Genomic DNA, 21,730 nt, shown 5'->3' on the forward strand with positions numbered 1-21,730 from the left:
AAAGAATTTGTTGATTGTGAGAATAAAAGTCATCACCATGGGAACAGTTTAGCTGTGATGTATTTTGTGAATGGAGTTTGCTCGACTCTCTGAGCCATTGTATGACCAGAACTGGAATTCAGAGTGTCACTTTGGAGCGTTTATTTTAAAAAGGAAAGGATCGTGTGGAGGTGACTGTCAGGCCACACAGTATCGGCGCCTAACCTGGTGACCTGTTGGATTCATTCGTTCCATGTGGTACTCAACCTTCCACAGCCATGTCGTCTGTTTGAAGAGCATCTGTGAGAGGAGTGGAGCTGACGAAAGACTCTTATGACAGGCATTGGGTGTGGTCTAGCGTTGCATCCAGAGGCAGTTCTGAATTGTGGGAAATATTTATGCTCATACAAAAAGTAGAATTAGTAGGTCATAGATGTAGATACGGAGAAGGCAATGGCACCCCACTCCAGTACTCTTGCCTGGAAAATCCCACGGACGGAGGAGCCTGGTGGGCTGCAGTCCATGGGGTCGCTAAGAGTCGGACACAACTGAGCGACTTCACTTTCACTTTTCACTTTCCTGCATTGGAGAAGGAAATGGCAACCCATTCCAGTGTTCTTGCCTAGAGAATCCCAGGGATGGGGGAGCCTGGTGGGCTGCCATCTATGGGGTCACACAGAGTCAGGCATGACTGAAGCGACTTAGCAGCAGCAGCAGCAGATGTAGATAATCTATATGTGTTTAAGTATAGCCAAACTTGTAGGCAGGGTAGGATCAGAGTAGTAATATTCACTTTGTTATTTCCTGTGCTGACTTATTTGACTTTTATCAGGATTGTGTTTGAACACACGAGAAGGCTAGGACTTAATTCTTTCCCGGTAGCTCTACAGTTTATTAGTGATTGCAGGAAAGGATATTGCCTCTGTGTCCAAGATGACATGTGCCCAAATGGCCTTCTGAGTTTCAAGGTGACCTGAATGTACTTTTATTTTGATTTTGATAGGCTATTTTGTTTATTTATTTTTGTTTTGGTCATACCACTCTGCATGTAGGATCTTAGTTTCCTGACAGGGATCAAACATGTACCCCCGGCACTGAAAGTGCAGAGTCTTAGCCACTGGACTCCTAGGGAAGTCCTCTGAAAATACTTAACATGTGAACACTTTTGCTTGTTACTATATTGGTGAAGAATGGATTCAGTCTGTAATTTTTTTGAGAGCTTTGAACAATCCATTGGGTGATTCAGGAAGAAATGTTTTTGCAAATTATTTATTCAACAGTTATCTGTAGATAACCTTCCCTGTGACAAACACTGGGAGATACAATAATAAGACAGGTATTGTTTTCAGTATCTGATGGTATAAATGGAAAATAAAGCTAGAAGACAGAAGACAGACAGTATAATAGGTCCTGTGTTAAGGGTCTTTGAAAGTGAAAGTGAAAATCGCTCAGTCCTGTCTGACTCTTTGTGACCTCATGGACTGTACAGTCCATGGAATTCTCCAGGCCAGAACACCAGTGGGTAGCCTTTCCCTTCTTCAGGAGATCTTCCCAACCCAGGGATCAAACCCAGGTCTCCCGCACTGTAGGCGGACTCCTTATCAGCTGAGCCACGAGGGAAGCCTGAATAATGCACACCTTTGCAGCACCCAGGCCCACTCAGCCTGGGTGGAAGTGGGTGGGGAGAGCTTCACTAAAGCTTTCTGAAGGAGCTTCTAAAGTCCCTTAGAAAGGAACCATTTCTAAAGATGAACACGTAGGAGCTTTGTCTGGTGGAGGAGGTGTAGTGATCTGAGGAGAGCTTTTCAGGTAGAAAGGCTTAAAAAAGGGCGATAACATGAGGTCAGGCGTCATTGTCAGCTAGTGCCAGAGACCTGACTGGGCACCTCTCACCAAAGTAGCCAGCCCAAAGCCACAGCAAGGCACCATCGCAAAGTGAGCAAGTCTTCCTCACGTGCAAGACTGCATCCGTGGTCCCCTGAAAGGTTAGGACCGTTTCTCATCCACTGAGGTTAAAAGGTTGGAGAAACAAAATGCAAAGGGACGGTTTTGAAGACAGTGCCTGAGGCATCCAAGTGGAGAATCAGTGGATGGCTTTTGTGTGAGTGAACTCCAAAGCAATTAGGCTTTCCTTGTGGGAAAAGTGAAAGCTGAGAAGACTTACATGATCAAAAGTACTAAAATAAAGAAGGAGACAGTCAGAGGCCCTGCTGGCTCTGCTTGAATGCCTCAGTCACCAGGTGACAAGTTATTGCATCTCTGCAGGCTTGTTTTGCATCTGTGCAGAAAAGGGGCCAGGGAGGGACTATATTAATATGTCATCCTGGGTGCCTGCGCCACCATCAGCCAGCTCCACAGTGTCAAAGGGCTGCCACCCGCAGCCGTCCAGAATCTGCTTTGTCTGAACGCAAGGAGAGTCAGAAGTACCTGGGAATCCATTCATCACAGAGGCAGCTCTTAACCAAGGTCCGTGAGGTCCAGGTGGTCGTGAAAATACTCCAGCTCTCTGGCCCCCGTGGGGAGAAGCTCCGAGTGTGACACGTAGTCACTGCGCCCCCGTGGACTGGAGCCAGCATCACCCTCCATGGAGCTTTGCTTGATTTTGGACGCATTTCATCTTCCCCTCTCATCACCGTCTCCTGCTGTTCCACCAACCAATTTAGATGGTAGCTTTCATGTCCTTTGGTATCTTGAACATACTGCTTATTTTACATATGTGCATGCATGCTAAGTCACTTCAGTTGTGTCCATATAGTAAATACTTCTTTGTGGCAGACTAAAAGAAAAATATACTTTATGGTTAACACTGTTTGTAATCACAAGTACTACATATAAACATTCCCCCTAATGAGTTCATTAAGTGTTCAATAATTCAGTAACTGGTGTTTTAAATGTTCGCATCTGCAGAGCTCCTTGGTGTACTGTTACGGAGGTGTCTATGGGTTTTAGTGATATTTGGGGAAATGTGTTGGGGATTTTGGATGGGCTGGGGACACATCCTTTCTTTTCCATTTAAAATAATGGGATAGAAGCTGCCGTTATCTGAAAATTCACAGCCTAAGATCGCTACATTTCCAGGAATGGATTAGATTTGAATAAACTATGTTGGAAAACTATCCCTGGATTGCAATGAGCCTAAACCAGTTAGCCCATGGTGTCTGAAATTCTATGTGGATGTTATCAGCCACCAAATAAAACCACATTATTACGTGTGTCTGGTTTTTCTCTGAAATATTCTACATCACAGAACAATTTTTAATGGTTGGAAGGAGAATGTGGGATAGAACTTCTTGAGGTGTTTTTGAGATTGTGGGTTTTTAAAATGTTTTGCCTTCCCTGTGAAGCTCCTGTCAGAGTTATGGCAGTACTGGGAGTTTGGTGAATTGATACTGTTGGGGTAAAGAACTTCTAAGTTCCTTGACTGGTGTAATACTTAAATGGATATAGAAAGATTAACAGGAGAAAAGCAAACTTCATATTATGGGAGTCCAATAAAAATAAGAGACTCAAAGACAGGATACTGAGACTTATACGCCATCCTGAGCTAAGAAGAAGAGTTCAGAGCCTGGGGCTGGGATGAAAGACAGTTCACAGGAAGATACCAGGGAAATGTTTGCCAGGCCATGCAGATAAGTCTTTTTCATATAAAACGTTGTCTCTGGTAATATTTCTCTTCTTGGTACAGGCCCACCCCCACCAAATTCTTTTAGGCAGTTGAGGGAGTGGTAAAAATTTTTTCCTGTGTCTGTGAGGTCGTAATTGATTTCAGCCCCAAACAGCCCACCCGCAGAGCAGCACGTTTTGTGGTGGCTTATGTGGCACAGCGTAAGCAAAGAATGTGGACGGTCCGGGGAGCCTGCAGGTCGTTCCTCGTCAGCAATGCCGAGTCCCGTCCGTCAACTGAAAGAAAGCGCACAATGTAAGAGCTGTGAGTTCAAGGTTTAGTCAGGGAATGACTATGGACTAGCCCAGGAGCAGCTTCCCAGGCGGCTCAGTGGCAAGAGTCCACATGCCAATGCAGGAGAGGTGGGTCCCACCCCCGAGTCGGGAAGACCCCCTGGAGGAGGAACTGGCAACCCACTCCAGGGTTCTTTCCGGGGAAATCCCACGGACAGAGGAGCCTGGGGGGGCTACAGTCCATGGTGTTGCAAAGAGTCGGACATGAATGAGAGACTGAACATATATATATATATATATATATATATATATTTGAATTTTTGGCTGGGAAATACATGTAGTAAAGCATATATTTTCGTAAAAAGATGACTGCTAATCACAAAGAAGGGCTTCCTTGGTGGCTCAGTGGTAAAAGAAACTTCCTGCTAACACAGGAAACGTGGGTTTGATCCGTGAGTCAGGAAGATCCCCTGGAGAAGGAAATGGCAGCCCACTCCAGTCTTCTTCTTGCCTGGGAAATCCCATGGACAGAGGATGGGGTTCCAGTACAGTCAGACTCAGCAACTGAGCATGCTGCTGTTGCTGCTAGGTCCAGTCGTGTCCGACTCTGTGCGACCCCATAGACGGCAGCCCACCAGGCTCGCCCGTCCCTGGGATTCTCCAGGCAAGAACACTGGAGTGGGTTGCCATTTCCTTCTCCAATGCATGGAAGTGAAAAGTGAAAGTGAAGTCGCTCAGTCGTGTCCGACTCTTAGCGACCCCATGGACTGCAGCCCACCATTCATGGGATTTTCCAGGTAAGAGTACTGGAGTGGGGTGCCATTGCCTTCTCCGACAACTGAGCATACACGCATGCAATCACAGAGAACCGGCGTCTCAAAATGACTTGAGTGCTCTTCTGAGTAGGAGAAGGTGCATGAGCCTGGGATCGTGGAATTCTTCCTGAGGTTTGCAGCTGAACTATCTAAGGGCTAGTTTGTCTGAAGCATGGAATGCCTCAGCCTGCCTTTTCCATCTTGAATTTCCCCCAGGGGGCGCTGTGACCAGCGGGTGGGCTGCAGTGGGCTGTGCCTTAACCCTTTATGTAACCGGATGGTGAGTGATACTCTTTGTTCTGTTTGTGTCCAGACATCTCTATGAGAAGCGGGTCTCCCCTCATGCCCACATCTTAACACAGAAAGTCTAAAATCTCCCCTGCTGTCTGGAGGGCTGATAAGAATCTAGTACCCTTGATCGGCAGGTTGACTCTGGGCAGAGGGGAGTGTTTTCGCTGAAGGCAGGCTGGCCTTGGAAGTCCCCCCATCCCAGTCTTGGATCCCCTATAGCAGGAGCTCCCTCCCCCACGTCAGGGATGCCCTGTTCTTCCTGGGCCCCTTCCCTCACCTTCTGCCTCCTTCTCCGCAGTCTCAGGCTTTCATTCCACTGCGGGGAAAACCTGGCTGTAAAGGCAGGCCTTTGCTCTGCTCTTGGGAGGGTCTCTTCTGCTGAATTTCTGTTTCAGCCTCCGTGTGAGCTCAGGGAGAGAGTATGTGCCAAGAGGGCTTGTACATTAGAATCACCTAAATTTTTTTTGGACACCTGGACCTTCCCAGCAGGCCAGAAAGTCATTGTGTGGACCCAGGAACCAGTTTTCAAAGAAGCTCGCAAGATGTTATTTCTGTGCTGCCAAAGTAGAGAATCACAGCCTTGGGGACCTGAGAGAGAGAGAGAGAAGAAAGGGAGGGAGCCGTAAAGAAATCCCCGAAATGAATTCTCAGATCTGGCCCAAGTGTCTGTAGGTTTTCCCACGGGAGGGGATAATTCTGTTCCTGCTTTCGTGAGAAGGATACTGACGTCCAAACAAGAATAGCTCCTATGGGGAGTGTTAGGATCAGATTTTAAATACATTCTGAAACATGTATGGTGAGTCCCCTACATATGAAAGAGTTCTATTCTGAGAGTGCGTTCATGACTCTGATTTGTCCGTGAGTCCAACAAGGTTAGCCTACATACCCAACTAGCACAATCAGCTATATTGTGTTAACAGTGCTGCACTGTAATAGATTCATAATACTTTTCATACAAACAATACATAAAACAAACACACAAATAAAGAAAGCATTTTTAGTTTTACAAAATAGCACCTTGAAAGGTAGAGTATGACAGCTGGGTTACAGGGCCATGTTCACATCTTTGAAGGCTCCTGAGTTGAAGGTTTGTAGGCAGGGGACTTGCCGTGTTCATCATGAAGCCTAGCTGTTGGTGAGGGGCGAGTGGAAGCCCTTACTTCCTTTGAAGTCAGAATTAATCACCCTGCAGTACTTAAGAGACGACAGTCTTCTATTAGAAAGAGCAATACTTGGGACCTGAGTCCTGAAGGATTTTGAAGGATTGTCACATTGCTTTTCACCAGAAAAGAAAAGCTTGAGAAGATTTTTCCTTTCAGTGGCAGGGTACCTTCTGGGTGGTTAGAGGCCCTGACCTTGCAGTTTTCTCTGCACTTGCCACCACGGTCAATTGTAAGATGCCAGGAGGCAGGATCCCCAAACTCTCCCAGCCGCTGTGAGGTGTGGACAGTGTCCGAGGGCCTAGCCTGTCTGGATTAACTGTGCTTCCCGAGTGTGATATTCTGGCTCTTCCCCACCGCTTAGCCTTGCCCTGGTTCCCAGCCTCTTCCAGGGGTTTGTCTCCAGGTCTGTTGATATTTTGGCCTGCTCTACTATTTCTAGGTCCATTTTATGGTCTTATCACTTCTCTGTGGAGCTTAGAAGTTCCCATGAATTTGCTACATCAGCAGTTTTCAAAATGAAGAATTCTTCTTCTTGGTGCAGCTCTACCTGATGGTGGCTCCAAGGCCTCTAGACCAGATTCAGGATGCAGAGCCCAGGCCGGCTGGTGGCAAGTCTTCCATTCACTCATTCACTCACTCACTCAGTCAGTCAGTCATCAAATGTTTAACAGTTATTTTGTGTTTAGTACTGGGGACAGGCTCTGCCTTCAGAGGGCTCATAGACTCAGAAAAATGAATAATACTTGTCTCAGTCCCTGTGCATGTTCAACTCATCGTTTTGGACACGTCTTTCCCAGGAGGATATTCACTGTAGAGTTAATTTCAAGATATCCCAGTTGTCTCTTGATTTTGAAATTTTAAGCATTTCCCCAACAAAATAGGATGTTGCAAAGACTTTAGTGCTTTTGTGGCTCCAGAATTTATATCCTAGAGTCGGATGGTTTTGACATTGTGTTTAGAATTATGGCATTGACTGAAGTCATCAATGGGTAGCAACTCATATTTTAAACAACATGTGAATGAATGGCTCTAGCTTGGGGATAGGCTATTTCCTTGAAAGGATTAAAAATGCAATACATACTTAAAAGAAAGTATGTATTGAATAGCTTTTATTTTCTTAGTTTAGATTGGTATATATTTATCTGTTCTAGGCTTCTTTTGCTTTGGATTATTAAGGTGACAATTTTTAAAAATTAATATGCTACCTAGAATCAAATTTTGAATTGCAGAGCAGAATGTTCTCGTTGTCCTCCACAGTTAGAATAAACCTCTTTGTTGATGCTTAGAAGGAAAATCTGGGTAGGAATATATTCATAGAAACATAAAAAGCATGTGCTTTATGTCCAGTTTCCAGAAAATGTAGGTTACAAGTGGACCATGAAAAAGATCAACAGAACCAGAAACTGGGAAATACACGAATGTGACCCTCTTGTTGGGTCATCAGGTTAAGGCGAGACCATATCCTTAGTGGGGTCAGGGGGTTCTTACTGCAAGTCCACATTAAGTTTGCGTGTGTGTGGCCTCAGCCAAGTCTGACTCTTTTCCATTCCATGGACTGTAGCCCACCAGGCTCCTCTGTCCGAGGATTTTCCTGGCAAGAATACTGGAGGGGTGCCATTTTCTCCTTCAGGGGACCTTCCCGACCCAGGAATTGAACCCACATGTCCTGTGTCTCCTGCACTGCAGGCAGGTTCTTTACCCCTGAGCCACTGGGGAAGCCCCCATGTGAAGTGTAGGTGAGAGAAAAGGGTACGGGAAAGGCTGAACTTGGTGAAGGTGTGTGTCCCTCCCCCCTCCTTTCCTTCCGTCCTTCCTTCATTCTCCCTTCTTTCCTCCCTCCCCTCCTTCCTTCTTTTTCCTAAACAAGGTTGAGGGTCAGTTGGGCAGATTCTGACAATCTGAAAGGAATGATCTGCCCTTGGCCGAGTGAGGCCGATCAGTAGTGAGACAGGAAGCCGGACTTTGAGGGGAAACGGAGCCCTTTGGTGGGAACAATATGTGCATAAGGCCTAGGGCACCTATGTTAACATCAGGTTTTCGTTTCAGGAAGCCTTTGCCTGGGAAAGATGAGATGGTATGCCAGTAAATAACCTGACCATTTGCTTTGGGAAATTTCCACTGATTAATTGATCAGAGCCAGTAGTCTGCTCACCAAGGCAAATAGCCTGCTTATCAAACAATTTACTTATCGGTATTTGCTTCCAGAGTCTCAGCTCTGTATCAACTGATCTAAACTATCAGGTCACAGACTTTGCCCAATCCCAGCTAATTCCCCACCTTAAAAGATAGGCCTTAACCAACTTGAGCCCGGACCCTATAGCCCTGTAAATACCTTACCTCCAATTTTCCTTCTAAGATGCTGCGGAGCCTCTGTGAAGATGGTGTCCTCCCTTGCAGTGAGCTTGAATCGCCTTAGTTCTCTTTGCCGCGAGATCATCCGTTGGCATGTTGGCGAGTTCAGTAGCGGCCCTTGCTTGTCCTTTGCCTGTGGAGCAGGACTGGAGGATCAGAGTCTCCCCAAGGGAAGTCTGGGAGCAGCAGCAGTAGGTGGGACAAGGCAGCTATGTCACGCGCTGGTTGATATGGTCCGGGTCATAGGCAGTAGCCGTCAAACGACAAAGACCCCAGAAGTGGAGGGTCACAGTCAGGGCTTTTTCCCGGTTTCACAGGTGGCAAGGAGCATCTTGTGACACCCTCAGAAATAGCTGAAGGTCACTGGGGGAATGGCTGATGATTAGGAAAGGATTTTGCTGTAGCAGTTTGGTAAACAAAAGAAAATGTGACCGTATTTTATAGTTGTAGGCTGATGAGGCCAGAGACATATTGGTTATGTAAAACCACTGGGTTATGATTGGAGCATTATCTTTCCTATCTAAGTTATGACTTACATTTTTTCTTTTAATGGGTTCTGTATATATTTTGGAAATGCAAAATGAAAACCTTTTCAGCATGGGTCATTCAGATGGCACTAGAAACCAACATACACATATACAGTATTTGAAAAAAAAAAAAAAAAAAAGAAGATCTGTAAATTGCATTTAGGCATTTTTATTTGAGTAGTAGAAAATTAAATCCAATATGCACAATTGACTGTACCCTGCTTACAATAAGCAGATTTTTTAAACACAGAAGCAGTATTAGGCAATATGGTAATAAAAAGTCCCAAAGTATCTCTTTCTGCATACTTATCAGTAAGTATTAAAAGCCAGAATCAAAATAAAACTTGAACTATTCACAGTGAAACTATGTTTTAAATTAACAGAGTCACAATTTTCACATTGGCATTAAAGTAATTGGATCATTTGCTGCCAAACTCTGTGCCCTGTTGTCTCTGAAGGTCGAAGCTCAAGTTCACAGAAGGCTGGAGATTTAGTGGAAGCCTTCAAGTCACCTTGGTCCCAAGACATGACCTTTCATTATTGATCTTGGATGTAGGTTGGATGAAGGACAAATTTTCATGATTTGGTAACAAGTGTTTAGTTCAAAATGAAAGATGGCTTTCTCATTCCTGTTTTCTCTCTGGGTTAGTCTGGACTTTAGCAAGTTGATAGATAAATAAATCACATGCTCTGGGTTTCCAGTCATTTGTTGTAATAAATGAGCTAGGCAAAAGCGGCAGTCAAAGGTGAGATGACTTATCTCACATCAGGATGCTGTAAGTTACTAGTGCTGAGATCTAGAATTCTCCTTTGGCTGAAACTTCCCTGGAGCCCACCTCTCCTCCTGCTTTAACAATCCCGTTCTTTCTTGCTTGTACCGGGACAACAGTGACAGCATGAAATACAGGCTTCATTACATTTTTTTTTCTTCCCACAGACCCTTTTTGATTGATCTTATTTCTTTTACTAAACTGTTTTTCACACAAATGTCCTGGACAGAAGAGGAAAAGAGAAACACATCCTGAACTTCTACTGATGCTCCTCTCTCGTCTCAGCAAATTTTAAAGCAAGCTGGTTCTCAATGGGCCTGGAGTTGGATACACTTCCTGTTCATTCCCCTCCTTTGTTTCTTGGCTGCTTGGCTGCTGGTGCCTTTCTTTCCTGATCATAGAAGACCTCAGTTCAGTTCAGTGTCTGACTGAACTGTGTCCGACTCTTTGTGACCCCATGAATTGCAGCACGCCAGGCCTCCCTGTCCATCACCAACTCCCAGAGTTCACTCAGACTCACATCTATCGAGTCAGTGATGCCATCCAGCCATCTCATCCTCTGTCGTCCCCTTCTTATCTTGCCCCCAATCCCTCCAGCATCAGAGTCTTTTCCAATGAGTCAACTCTTCGCATGAGGTGGCCAAAGTACTGGAGTTTCAGCTTTAGCATCATTCCTTCCAAAGAATTCCCAGGGCTGAATTCCTTCAGAATGGACTGGTTGGATCTCCTTGCAGTCCAAGGGACTCTTAAGAGTCTTCTCCAACTGCTGCTGCTGCTGCTGCTGCATTGCTTCAGTCGTGTCCGACTCTGTGGGACCCCATAGACGGCAGCCAACCAGGCTTCCCGTCCCTGGGATTCTCCAGGCAAGAACACTGGAGTGGGTTGCCATTTCCTTCTCCAATGCATGAAAGTGAAAAGTGAAAGTGAAGTCACTCAGTCGTGTCCAACTCCAGCGACCCCATGAACTGCAGCCCACCAGGCTCCTCTGTCCATGGGATTTTCTAGGCAAAAGTACTGGAGTGGGGTGCCATTGCCTTCTCCGGTCTTCTCCAACACCACAGTTCAAAAGCATCAATTCTTCGGCACTCAGCCTTCTTCACAGTCCAACTCTCACATCCATACATGACCACAGGAAAAAGCCATAGCCTTGACTAGATGAACCTTTGTTGGCAAAGTAATGTCTCTGCTTTTGAATATGTTATCTAGGTTGGTCATAACTTTCCTTCCAAGGAGTAAGCGTCTTTTAATTTCATGGCTGCAGTCACCATCTGCAGTGATTTTGGAGCCCAGAAAAATAAACTCTGACACTGTTTCCACTGTTTCCCCATCTATTTCCCATGAAGTGATGGGACCGGATGCCATGATCTTCGTTTTCTGAATGTTGAGCTTTAAGCCAACTTTTTCACTCTCCACTTTCACTTTCATCAAGAGGCTTTTGAGTTCCTCTTCACTTTCTGCCATAAGGGTGGTGTCATCTGCATATCTGAGGTTATTGATATTTCTCCCGGCAATCTTGATTCCAGCTTGTGCTTCTTCTAGTCCAGCGTTTCTCATGATGTACTCTGCATAGAAGTTAAATAAGCAGGGTGACAATATACAACCTTGACGTACTCCTTTAGGTTTAACTAAATCCTTTCCTTTTTCTTACTTTAAAAAAGTTAAGAATGTTTATATGTAACTGTTGTTGACATACAGTTTTGTGTTAGTTTCAGGTGTGTCAAATTATTTTCCATTATAAATTATTATAAGATATCGAATAGTTCCCTGTGCTATGCAGTAGATCCGTATTGGTTATCTATTCTATATACACTAACTAGTGTGTATCTGTAAATCCCAAGCTGTTAACGTATCCTCCACCTCCCTTTTCCCCTTTGGCAGCTGTAAGTTTGTTTTCTGTGTCTGTGGGCTGCTTTGTAAATAAGTTCATTTGCATTATTTTTTAGATTTCCCGCATAAGCACCGTCACGTGGTATCTGTCTCTCTCCGTGTGGCTCTCCTCACTTTGTTTGATAATCTCTAGTTTTATCTATGCTGTTGCAAATGGTATTGTTTCATTCTTTTTATGGCTGACTAATATTCCATTGTATATACGTACCACTTCATTTTTATCCATCTATCTATTGATGAACATTTAGACTGCTTCCATATCTTGGCTATTATAAACAGTGCTGCATTGAACACTGAGGGTGTGCGTATCTTTTCTAATTAGAGTTCTCATCTTTTCCAGATATACGCCCAGGAGTGGCTTAATTTCCAAAATATAGAAACAGCTAGTACAACTTAATATCAAAAAGACAACCCAGTCAAAAAATGGGCAGAAGACCTAAATAGACGTTTCTCCAAAGAAGACATACAGATGGGCAATAAACACATGAAAAGGTGTTTAATATCATTCATTATTTCTTGTTGCTAAGTCGCTTCAGTCGTGTCCGACTCTGTGTGACCCCATAGACGGCAGCCCACCAGGCTCCCCCGTCCCTGGGATTCTCCAGGCAAGAACACTGGAGTGGGTTGCCATTCATTAGTAGAGAAATGCAAATCAAAACTACAATAAGGTGTTACCTCAAACCAATCAGAATGGCCATCATCAAAAATCCATAAACAATAAATGCTGAAGAAGGTGTGCAGGAAAGGAAACCCTCCTACACTGTTGGCGGGAGTGTGAATTGGTGCACTCTCTATGGAGAACATATGGAGGGTCCTAAAAAACCAAAGATAACAGGAAGAGTCTTTATTGGAAGGAATTCCAGGGGTTGGGGACACTCCAGGGAGAAGAAGCTCATCACTGCAAACTGAGTGAGGGTCTTGCTTTCTTAATCAGCAGTCCCACTGGGGCACAGTGAGCTGTGTGCCGTCCTGCTTTCCAGAGGACACGCCACTGAGGTCACCTCGGATGTCACCAGGACGTTATATTCTAGCAGCAGTTATCCTGCCGCGGATAGTGATGCTGATTGCTTGATAATGATCTGAATGCTGATATTGAAGAATTTGGGAGTTAGAAGGTGTTCATTTGGGAATAAAAACAGAAAGAGTAGTCTTAAGACATGTGAATGGTGATTCTGGCAGAAGCTGGGATATTCCTCCTGAATATTAGGAACAAACCGAAGGAAATAAATACAAGCACTTGTTAAAATCGGAGGGGAGTGAGTTGTGCACTGAGCAAGTGGATATTGCAAAGAAGATTGAAATCTGTGGGAGAGTAAGCTTGTGTGTTGACACTGATGGAATAGGTGCTGTTTAGCATGGGTTCCTCCAGAAACGCAGAGCATGAGACAAGGACTTATCTTATTTTGGGAAGTGATTCCCAAGGAATTGAAGCATGGGGCTCGGAAGAGCAGAATGGAGAAGAAGGAAAGCCAAGCCAAGCCAAGGGTATGAGATTCTACTGGTATTGCTGAACTCTCTCTGTTGAGTTTCAGTAGGTCTTGGGTAGTGCTGGAGAATTTGCCTTCCTGTCAAGGTCTAAAGTGATGTTGAGACTGTTAACCCAGAGGCCACACTCTGGGAACCACTCCCCTAGCAGTGTTAATGCTCCTGCAAGTTCAGGTTGATCTTGGCAGCCTCTGGCAGGCATCCAACCTCAGCCCTGGGCAGGTGTGCCGCCAGGTGACCTTTCCAGCAGCTGGTTGTTGCAGGAATGACCTAATCAGAGTGGTGAGACCCGGAAATACAAGTCAGGGCATAAAGGGTGTCTGGCTCTTTTAAAATAATTTTTTACTACGTCTGAGTGAACTCTGGGAGTTGTTGATGGACAGGGAGGCCTGGCATGCTGCGATTCATGGGGTCGCAAAGAGTCGGACACGACTGAGAGGCTGAACTGAACTGAATAACTTGTGGTGTGCTACGTTAGGGAGGAAGAAGACGTATGTCCCAACTATCCACGGATCATGGGGAAATTTGCAGGAGTAACTGAATTTTTAAACCAGAGACGCTGCTTCTTCCTTGGCGTGTTCCAGTTTCTGGTGCAGTGTGAGGAAGTGTATACCTGCATCTGCAGCTGCAGAGGTCTGTATGACCTGCCAGATAACAGGAGGGGCTGCCATGATGGGCAATTGGCCATTCCAGGCTCTCACTCTGGACTCTAAGAAAATCTGTAAGGTGAGTAAGTGTAGAGAGCCCGGTGATATCACAGACCCTGCTACGGTTGATATCACACTTAATAACCTAAAGTTAGCTTTTTATAGTCTTAAAGTTCAGAGTTAGCTCTGTTATCCATTCTATTTGCTATCGCAAGTGCTCACTCAGGTTATCTGTCTCAGTTCAGTTCAGTTCAGTTGCTCAGTTGTGTCCGACTCTTTGAGACCCCACGGACTGCAGCATGCCAGGCCTCCCTGTCCATCACCAACTCCCAGAGCTTACACAAACTCATGTCCATTGAGTCGGTGATGCCATCCAACCATCTCATCCTCTGACTTCCCCTTCTCCTCTTGCCTTCAATCTTTCCCAGCATCAGGGTCTTTTCCAAAGAGTTAGCTCTTCGCATCAGGTGGCCAAAGGATTGGAGTTTCAGCTTCAGCATTAGTCTTTCCAATGAATATTCAGGACTGATTTCCTTTAGGATGGACTGGTTGGATCTCCTTGCAGTCCAAGGAACTCTCAAGAGTCTTCTCCAACACCACAGTTCAAAAGTATCAATTCTTCAGTGCTCAGCTTTCTTTATAGTCCAACTCTCACATCCGTACATGACTCCTGGAAAAACCATAGCCTTGACTAGAGGGACCTTTGTTATCTGTCTAGCACAGCTCGTTGAGCCTCTCTGGGCTGCTGGTTTGGAGTGTTCAGTTTTCTCCTGGTTTTCTTGTACAGCTTGCCTTTTTCTGAGCACTTACTTATATTTTAGTGACTTACTTCTATCTTCCCTCTCTGGCCCTTGAATGTAAACACCACAAGAGCATATATTTCTATTTTATTTTCTCTTACATCCCAGGAACAGGGAAAGATCCTGACTTTTTCTTACCTGACATCTAGGTAAGAAAATAATAAAAAGCACCCTCCTCCCATCCCCTTGCAAAGTCTTCTCTTCTGTTTTTTTTTTTGGGGGGGGGGTAAAATATCATGCTTACCACAAAAAGTATTAAAAACACACAAATGAGGCACTAGGTATTTATCACATTTAGTCGATAAAGTTTGTGGTAAGACACTGTGATTTCTGGCAAATAACCTGGAACAAGAGAAGTGAACACTCACTCATTGTGATTTCCAATAACACAGACCTTGAAAGAGAGACGTCCTAATCCCTTTGACCTACTGAATTTTAAGCAGAAGGTGTCAGAGATAACTGTATGGAGCAGTTAATATTTAGAAAGTTAAAACCTGATTTATTATAGACAACAAAGATATTGTCATTAACTAGATTTTGATGTGTTTGTATATATCTAGGAACCCAAATGTCAGGGTTGTTTAGGTCACTGATGTATTAACAAAAGCAGGTTGGCCTCTGCATTTCCTGCTTCATTGTAGAAACCTCTGTTCATATGTATATATGAATGTATATATAAGGAAGTTCGTGTTTCTTCCCACAGTGGTCTGTCCAGAGCTCTTAGAAAGAAACACCCTTGACTGCAGATCTGTGACCCTTGACCCTAAAAACAAGTTGGACTGACAGAAATGTTTGAGCATAAAATATAGCTATTCTCATAATGTGTTTCGGTAGGGGCTAGTTCAAACACTCTTTCCTATAATTGTTTTCCTTGGTTTAGTTCTTGTCTTGTGAAAGTGTGAAGAAATTTAAGTATTTTGAGTTCTCAATCTGAAAAAAAAATTACTGGGTACTCCGTTTGCGAAATGAACGTGACGGTTAATTTTCGGTGTCAGCTCGGCTGGGTCACGAGGTGCCCAGGTCGGTGCTTAAGCATCATCTTGTGTGTTTCTGTGAGGGTGTTTTTGTTTCTGGTTTTTTTTTTTTGTTTGTTCTTATTTTTAAATGAATCTTTATTAGAGTATAAGTTACTTCACAATGTTGTGTTAGATTCTATTGTATAGCAAAGTGAATCAGCTGTATCTATATATACATATACACACATATCCACACTTCTTTGGGTTTCCTTCCCATTTAGGTCACCATGAAGCTCTGAGTAGAGTTCCTGCGCTCTACAGTAGGCGCTCATTAGTTACCTGTTCTATACGTAGTATTGATAATGTGTATGCCTCAATCCCAGGCTCAACCTCATCCCACCTCCCCCTTCCCCTCCTGGTGTCCATATGCTTATCCTCTATGTCGTGTCTCTGTTTCTGCTTTGCAGTAAGATCATCAGTACCATTTTTCTAGGATCCACATATATGCATTAATATACACTGTTTGTTTTTCTCTGACTTACTTCGTTTTGTGTAACAGTCTCCAGGTCCATCTGCATCTCTGCAGATGACCCAGTTTCGTTCGTTTATGATTAAGTGTGAGGGTGCTTTTGGATGAGACTAATATTTGAGTTGGTAGGTTGAGTAAAGCAGATTGCCCTCCCTAACGTGGGTGAGCCTCATCTAATCAGTTGAAGACTTGCATTGAACTGAGGGACTGGCCTTCCTCCGAGAAACAGAGCATTCTCTGTGCCCTAGGGCCTTTGATCTGGGGCTTTGGTTTTATCCTGCCTTCAGCTGTGAGCTGAAACAGCGGCTCTTTGTGGATCTGGACCCTGGCATCATTTGGCTGGAACCACACTGTTGCCTTTCCTGGGTCTTCGGCTTGCCAGCTCCTCATGCAGGCCTCAGGATTTGGCAGCCTCTGTAAACCTGACGTGTGAGCCAATTCCTTATCTGTCTCTGTAACTCCCTCTCCATCTCTGTATCTGTATCCAGCTATACATATATCACATCACTCCTGCTTCTTTGGAGAACCCTAGTACAACAGACAGATTTTCTGGCAGGTTTAGGGTAACTAAACATATTTCCTTTTGGGTAAAGTACCAGTGGTGATGATTGGCTTATTTTATCATTAAATATCATTAGAATTATTTTAACTACTTTTTATATAATAGAATGTTAATTATTACTATGTTTATATGTAATAGCTAGTGTAATTCCACAGCATATAATATAATGGTATGTGTTAATACACATTGTTAGCACCTTACCCATGCCTCTTCAGCACCACAAGGGGGTTTTCTCTGGCTGTAGGAAGAGAAAAGGTTTTGGCCTAATTGGGCAGGATGGAGTACCAGACTCTTAACACCTTCAGGCCTTTCCATCAACCTAACAAAAAGAGTTAGTGGTTAAATACCTTTGTTTTCCACCGCATCTCATGGAACAACCTTGAGGCATTGCCCCCTAGAGGTTCCCAGAAGGACTGAGCTCCAGTTTTTGGCAGGGGTAACCTTGTTGAAACTTGGTTAATTTGCTCTCTCCCTCTCTGCACCTTACTTCCTGGCTTCCCTCCTGGTTCTTCCTACTGCTGCTGCTAAGTCACTTCAGTCGTGTCTGACTCTGTGCGACGCCATAGATGGCAGCCCATCAGGCTCCCCCGTCCCTGGGATTCTCCAGGCAAGAACACTGAAGTGGGTTGCCGTTTCCTTCTCCAATGCATGAAAGTGAAAAGTGAAAGTGAAGTCGCTTAGTCGTGTCCGACCCTCAGCAACCCCATGGACTGCAGCCTTCCAGGCTCCTCCCTCCATGGGATTTTCCAGACAGGAGTACTGGAGTGGGGTGCCATTGGCTTCTCCCTTGGTTCTTCCTGGGGTAGCATAAAAAAATAAACCATGCACCATCAAATTCTTGTCTTAGGCCTGCTTTCAAGGGAACCCAGCTTAAGGTGGGAATCATGTCAACTTTGAAAGCAGATGACAGGTGCCTTTAAGAAGAGTAACTGATAAACTACAGGCCCAAGGTCCACATCATTTTATTAAACGACAGGTCCTCACTGAATGCCTGCTTTGTGCTTCAGCTAAGAAGTTCATAGTACATAATGCTTTAATAAGCTGACTACTGATTTTGTCATGGAACAAAAGGCCTCAGATGAATGTCACAAAATACTGTGTTCTACATGTTGTCTTTTATGTCCTTTCTCTACTAAATGATGACTTGTGTGACATATGCAAGGGTCTCATAATGGAAAAGGACTCTCCTGGAACTCTCATCCAGCAACCACTGGGTTCTAAGTGTTTAAAGGTAGACTAGTTTTGAAAACCACGAAGGAGCATGAAGAATGGGCTGGATTCATTCATCTAATGGCTCTGAAACCTCATTTGCATATTGAATATCAGATTCTTTTTAATTAGGGAAATTGCTTTTTGAACTTCTGCTTCTCTTATAAATTTGAAATGAAAGAGCAAGTTGTAACTATATATTTTAATATGTTTGTAAATTACGTGTCATTGGCAAACCATTTTAAGATACAAATGACTTCATTTTTATTCAAGAGAGGCCTAAATGGGCATGATAATGATAATAGTACTGGTAGTAGTTAAAATTTATTTAGGTTTATTCTGTGCCAGACACTGCATCAACTGCCTTCTGTTAATCATTATTAATCCTTACAATCATTTGCAAAGCAGTTTTTTTTTAACTTCCGTTTTACAGATGATGGAACTGAGACATGAAGTGATCTTGTGGTCATATAGCTTGTGTGAGAGTGGAAATCAGAACCCAGGCCATTCTGATTTCTAAGCCTCTGTTAGTTTCATCTCATGGAGAGACTGTCAGAGCCTGAACTGCTGACTCCCTATATGTACCTTGTGTTTCCATGGTATCTGGTCTGTGCTTCTCTACTGAAGGAAATTTATCTTTGAATCAATACTTTGCTGTTGATGTTTTTCACATACCATTAATGAGAATCTACTGTTATTGTAAATCCTTACAACTACAGTCTGTGCTTTGTGGAAATAAACATCAGTATGCTAATTGCTTTGTGGTGAAGTTTAACTGACAAATAGGTGGTTTTAAAAATGGTTGGGCCATTTGCCAGGTGCATGTAAGTCTGGTTAGCGCCTCTTTGCCTTGAGAATGCTTGATTCTGCTCCTTGCAGGTGAATGCTTATTAAAACTTCAGAAGGAGATGCTTTTAAGCAATTTTATCACATCAGTTCTCTCTCCCAAAATTCCCTGTGGTTCCTCATTGCTTTTTGAAGAAAATATAAGCTGGATGTTCAGAGACTGATAGCTGTCTACCAGAATCCTATTTCCTTTTCTTCCTGGACACACAGCTGGACTACCTTTCCCAGCCTTCTTTGGAAGTAGGGCTGGCCATGTGACTGAGTTCTAGCCAATGGAAGGAGAAGGGATGTTTGGCCAAAGTTATGGATGTCATTTGGTGGCAAGGCTTTTAAGAAAGGGCTGAAGCCGCTCCACAAATTTTTTCTCTTTGTGACTGTTGCGTACGGGAGATAGTGAGGCCTTAAGGCAGAAGTTTCCAAGGCTTTTTTCTGGAAAGGACCAGATAGTCAATATTCATGCTCTGTGGAATGGTGTGTCAATACAAATCTTTCTTATTTTGAGTATTTTACATCTCTTTAGAAATGTAAGAGTCATACTTACTTCTCTGAAATACAGACTGTATTGTACCTTTTCCCCTGAAACACAGTGGAGCCGCAAGGTGGAAGGAGCCCAGATCCTTGAATCCCCGTGTGGAGGACAGGGCCCCTCAGGTGAGGTTTCTGCTGGACATTGTCACACGGATGGAAAGTAAGTGTTTACGGAGTTTGGGCCGTTATGCACGCTGGGGCTTAGAATCACAGCCTGTCCTACCACGATCAACATATTGGGATTGGGCCCAAGCCTCTATTTACACACACGTTTCCCTACTTAAAAAAAAAATGCTTCCTACATGTTGGTCACACTGGAATATTGTCTATTTCTTCAGCACAAAATCTAATTTCTTATATTTATGGATTTACTTATGTAGTTGCCTGCTGGGTATAAAGTTGTTCCATCCTATTCCTGTTTTTTGAAGTCCTCCTTTTCCTTGAGGACCTATGTCAAATGCTACCTCCTCTAAGACGTCTTCTTTTGAGCTGGCAGAAATGTTAGTTTACTGTTTGAGTTCACATATTTTAACAGTCTAACAGGTGCAGTGGCTTTCTGCCTAATTTGATAGTGGTTTGTACATATATCTTTGTCTTCCCTACCATGGTGTCAGTTTTAAAAGGTCTTCTTGGAGGAACCTGCCATATAAAATGTGACAAGTAAAGGGGTATGCTGGATGTTCAAGTCTTCAGGCAAAAATTATGCAGAGTCAAAATGTCCTAGATTAATCCTTTGCACATGTGCATACATGCTCACTCGTGTCTGACATTTTGTGACCCCATGGACTGTAGCCCACCACGCTCCTCTGTCCATGGAATTTTCCAGGCAAGAATACTGGAGTGGGTTGCCATTTCCTTCTCCAGGGGATCTTCCTGACCCCAGGATCTAACCATGTCTCCTGCATTGCCTGAAGGATTATTTACCACTGCTCCAGGCAATAAACTGCACTGCACTGTTGAGTTTAGGGGCCATGTGCATGAAAAATATTTTATTTAAAAGATGATATGATACTCATGTCAAAAAGATGCTCCAGTGGGGAGGATAATGGGACCAGTTGCTTGCCCTGAGGCCGTATGCTCACTGAAGAGAATGGTCAGGGGAGAGCTGGCTTTCTTTCTATAGAGATTCCTCTTTCTTGCTGTATGTATAGTTCTGAATTCACCAAATTTAAATATCTGCATGGGTACGGCTTCAGTAAATTTGTGCCTTAATTAAATGGTTGAATCATGTATTTGCTTTTTGTAATAACCATTTTGGGAAAGAGTCATTTCTTTTGGCAACTTCTTTTAAGGAGGGGGAAGAAGGAGGCTGCTGGGTTTGCCCTTGAACTTCTGAGCTGGACTTGTGTACTGCGGGACCACTCCTGGCTACACTCCAGGGGAGACTGGCTCATCTCCTGGGCTCTGTGCCTGTCCCTGCTGGGGAAAACACTGATAAACAGAAAGAAAAATCCAAGTTCAAGCCAACTGTTCCAGTGTCTCTTTTAATGTACAGTGGAGATAATATTGAAACACAGTTCTTTGTAAGTGCTTATTTTGAAACAAGCCATTTCTTTTGAGGTCAGTAATACTGTTCACAGGAAGCCATGGTGGTTCAGTAATAAAGAATCCACCTGCCAAAGCAGGAGATTGAGGAAACACAGGTTTGATCCCTGGTCGGGAAGATCTCCTGGAGGAGGAAATGGCAACCCACTCCAGAATTCGCATGGACAGAGTTGGAAAATCCCATGGAAAGAGAATGCTGGTGGGCTGCAGTCCAAGGGGTCACAAAAGAGTCAGACACCATTTAGCGACTAAACAACAATAACAATACTGTCTATACAGATTCTTGTAACAGTTGCTAGAGATGTGCTGAGAGCTGACGGGGACCTACCTTGTAGGGGTCATCAGTTTCAAGCCCTTAATGTATTTCTCCTCTGTGAGTCTGTTGATGGAAAAGTTTGAGATTCCCTAAACTGAAATTTTCATTAGCCCCAGAGACTGGGCACATAGGAAGAGCAAACGCTGCCTGGAGGCCTGACTCTGCATTTTAAAGTTTCCAGTGTCCAGATCATTACGGTCCAGTGGAACTTCGTGGGATGGAGGTGCTCTGTGTCAGTGCTGCTCATTATGGTAGCCAGTAGCCGCGTGTGCTGTTGTTTTCCTGTTTGGTCTTAAAGATCCACCTATGAATTTTTATTAATTTATTCAAGTATCAGTTCAGTTCAGTTCAGTTGCCCAGTTGTGTCCGACTCTTTGCGACCCCATGAATTGCAGTACGCCAGGCCTCCCTGTCCATCACCAACTCCCAGAGTTCACTCAGACTCACGTCCATCAAGTTGGTGATGTATAATGATTTACAATTGGATTACTTTCAGGTGTACAGCAAAGTGATTTGCATATACATTTGTGTATATGTTTATATAATCACATATATTCTTTTCCCCTGTGCTTTACCGTAGGACCTTACTATCTGTTTTATGTATGATAGTGTATATATGTTCATCC

The sequence above is a fragment of the Bos taurus genome, chromosome 27, assembly GCF_002263795.3.
Source record: "Bos taurus isolate L1 Dominette 01449 registration number 42190680 breed Hereford chromosome 27, ARS-UCD2.0, whole genome shotgun sequence".
Taxonomy (NCBI): domain Eukaryota; kingdom Metazoa; phylum Chordata; class Mammalia; order Artiodactyla; family Bovidae; genus Bos; species Bos taurus.